This window comes from Bombus pyrosoma, linkage group LG10 (assembly GCF_014825855.1).
Source record: "Bombus pyrosoma isolate SC7728 linkage group LG10, ASM1482585v1, whole genome shotgun sequence".
NCBI classification, from domain to species: domain Eukaryota; kingdom Metazoa; phylum Arthropoda; class Insecta; order Hymenoptera; family Apidae; genus Bombus; species Bombus pyrosoma.
This window is the reverse complement of record NC_057779.1, coordinates 13,658,126-13,661,691: the sequence shown is the minus strand read 5'-3', so window position 1 is coordinate 13,661,691 and position 3,566 is coordinate 13,658,126. Positions and strand designations below refer to the sequence as shown.

Here is a 3,566-nt window from a genome sequence, read left to right as displayed (position 1 = left end):
TCTCACTTTCCGAACGAAGGCTTTCTCCACGAATCCGATGATCTCGTGCCCTTGGGCACACCCCGTCATAGTTTTCCTCGGTGGCATCATCGCGACGAAAATTCATTCCTGCTTGCGACTTTATTAACGAAAAGGAATGACGTCTTCGCGATCTGTTAACCAAGAGTCGGACTTAGATTTTGTGAGAGCATACCTCCACTATCCCGTTGACCGCGAATTCGTTATCGAACCTAGGATCATTGTCATTAGCGTCTCGAGTATCTAATTACCACGGTTACTTGTCGATATCTGTAACAATCATATTTGCTCTAGTCAATATCTTCTCTATTGCATAACGACAATGTCTAATCACAACGAAGGTTTCTTTCACGCCCTTAACCCCAGCTCTAATCCTAACGCTAACCCGACATATATATATATATATATATATAATATATATATAATATATACAATATATATATATATATATATATATATATATATATATTACAATATATATATATGTGATATATATATGTAATATATATATATGTGATATTTATATGTAATTGACATAACTATTTCAACTTACAAGCGCAAATGAAAAACTTGTAACAAACGACCTTTAACTTTGTCTCCTCGATCAACTGCAAATTTCTCAAAATTTTTTGCAGACCTCATCTAGTAAACTAGTGGTTATAATTTCTCAAAAGACATGAGGTCGTTTTATGAAATTTAAAAAAAACTGTTATCACCTTTTAAAGGATGTACGAATTTTTTTACACTGAATATGCGTAATTTACTATGTTGGAAAATAATTTCTCAAAATGCCTCGTTTACGTGATTATCAGCAAAAAAGCACTCGTCGCTTTGCGTTCCATTATATCGTTGCATAATCTTACGTTTAACGCTTTGTCGATGTTACAAGATATATATATTTCTACTTTTGAATCAAATTTACTTGTAGTTATAACGTTTTATCAAGGACAAATTTAAGGTAGAAATAATTTCGAAAAAATAATAAACTGAATAAAACCGTGACGCTTATGTGTAATGAATCGTGAAAATCGACCAAAAGGTATCAAAATATTTTTCGTAAGTATGCACATTAATTTAAAGATACGTCAGCATCAACCAAACGTGTTCATTAATAATTCTTTATTACTTCGTTTTATCTTGCGAATAGGATTATTGTGAATCATAACATAATATCACAGACTGACAAAGAAAATCGGAGAAGTACAAAGTGGATATGGAAGCATTTCGAAGGGATGAAAACAGAACCAATTGTACCGGTGCTTTCGATGTTTTTATGCGTATCGTTTTATATCATGTATTTTATTGTGTCTTACTCTTCGACGAGTGTTCCTTCCAAATTACTGTCGCCAGCTTACGACTTATTAATCGTGGTGGGTTGTTCTTTTTTCATGATGTCGTTAGAAAATGCCATTTTAAACATGATAAAAGTGTGACAAAGACAAGCGTATCCATGTAAATGCGGTCGAGAAAGAGCATGGTATTGCTCGTGTGATCGACTGATACGAGAATTTATCAACTTACACGTCTCGATATTTTACCAATGCAAATTTCATATAACGGCTCTATCTTATGTATAGCATATTCATGCGTCGTTTCTATATGTTAACAACTATATTTTAGCATCTTGTTTTCTTCATATTTTTATTTCTTTGTTTTCTTCAATATGTATTTTAGGTTTGTTTTGTAATCATATTTAGAATTCATCGAGAATTTCATTTCGTAATCTCGACTAACCGTCTCCCTTTCTCGATATCTCGAAATGAAACTACATACTTTTGATTTAAAAATACTTGTAGCTTTTAATTATTTTCAGTTGTCTCAACTACGTTCTATTTATAATGTATCTGTCAATTTGCACGATTACAGGAGCCCTTATGGCGAATCGCTTGTTCAAGATAGAAGATTGGGACGTAGTCCTCCTGGAAGCAGGTGGCGATGGAAGTGCTATATATGATATTTCTTCTTTAGCGGACAGTGTGCAGTCTGAAATCGATTGGAAATACCGGGTGGAATCTAATGAACTGCAATTCGCTAAGGACGGTGATACATAGCGCGTTCGTGCCAACAAAGTGATCGTTTCCGCGGGAGTTATCGGTAGCTCACAGTTGCTGATGATATCGGGAATAGGACCTGGAGAACACTTCTCCGAACACTGTATACCAGTGATTCAGGATTTAAGAGTGGGCCATAATCGTCAGGACCATATAAGTGCGGAGATGGGTTACGTTCTTGGTGCATGAAGAAATTGCACTCGTAAAGAGTAGGTTGTATAATATTAGCAACGTACTAGAATATGTCACACTCGGAGAGGGCCCTTGGACCAACGTAGGAAATATCGAAGGAATAGCTTTTATCAATACCAAATACGCGAATGCCTCCGACGATTTCCCAGACATACATCTGTATTATTATTCATCGAGGTAGATTTCGGACAACATTAGAGAGATTCGTGGATTGACCAGAGAATTCCACGATGCCGTATATGGAGAGCTTGGCGACAAGGAACTGTAGAACGCGTATCCTACGTTTTTAAGACTGAAAAGCAGAAATATTATCAAGCTTCGAAGTAACAATCCTTTCGATCATCCATTGATTTATCCGAATTATTTCAAGGAGGCAGAAGACATGGCGACATTGGTGGAAGGAGCTAAGTTTGTGCTCGAGATGAGTAAAACTGCTTCATGCAAACGTTACGGGAGCAAAATGAATCCGAAACCATTTCCTTGCTCCAAGCACATTCTGATGTATACCGATCCATACTGAAGGGACATGATCAAACTTTATCTCTCGACTATATTTCACCCCGTGTAAACTAGCAACATGGGGCCTAAGTGGGACTCAGAAGCCGTGCTAGGTCCTTGGTTTCGAGTTTGCGGAATTACTTGACTTCGAGTTATGGGCTGTTCGATTATGCCATACATAGACAATGCCAATGCCAATGCGCCTCACATAGTCGCTGAGAGGGGATCGGACGTGATAAAAGAAGTATGGTTGTAGGGATCTAAATCAATAACTGCCTTTGTAAATTAATTTTATGCGATTGTTACTTTTGAATTTAAAATAAATTTTCATAGCGGTTGTAATTATACGAAATTGCCTTTTTACATTACTAATGTTATACTCTTTCCGTTCGCTAGTTTAGGGTAAACAAAACGAAGTGCTCTATCGCTTACTCGGCCTCGCTTCAACGTCTCCTCATGTTGCAGAAAGTATTTAAGATATTTTCCCCAGAACAGTCGCTCACAAAAGTATAGCGCGCGCGTAAGAAAGTGCATGTCAGCACATGTGAGAGAGAAAGAAACTGTTTGAAAAACCTGAACGCGCTAGCCCTACGCTTTCTGTACACGCCTATGACAACGCTATAACAGTGGAACCTCGTGCTTGACATTCATTCTGCATTTAACCTAATTAGATACTTTGTATTTCTTTATCGCGAAATATAGTAGCATGATGCCTTGCCGCCTTTTGGTGTCAAATTCCTAACGCAGTTTTATATCAGATATTAGCATTTTGAATAAGGCCTACACGAATTTTAGCTATAACAAATG

The 3,566-nt window shown here is 36.9% G+C and overlaps 1 pseudogene; it reads left to right on the top strand.

The window, feature by feature from the left end:
* The first annotated feature begins 1,892 nt into the window (after window positions 1–1,892).
* Window positions 1,893–3,015, top strand: LOC122571702 (annotated as a pseudogene).
* The last annotated feature ends 551 nt before the right edge of the window (window positions 3,016–3,566 follow it).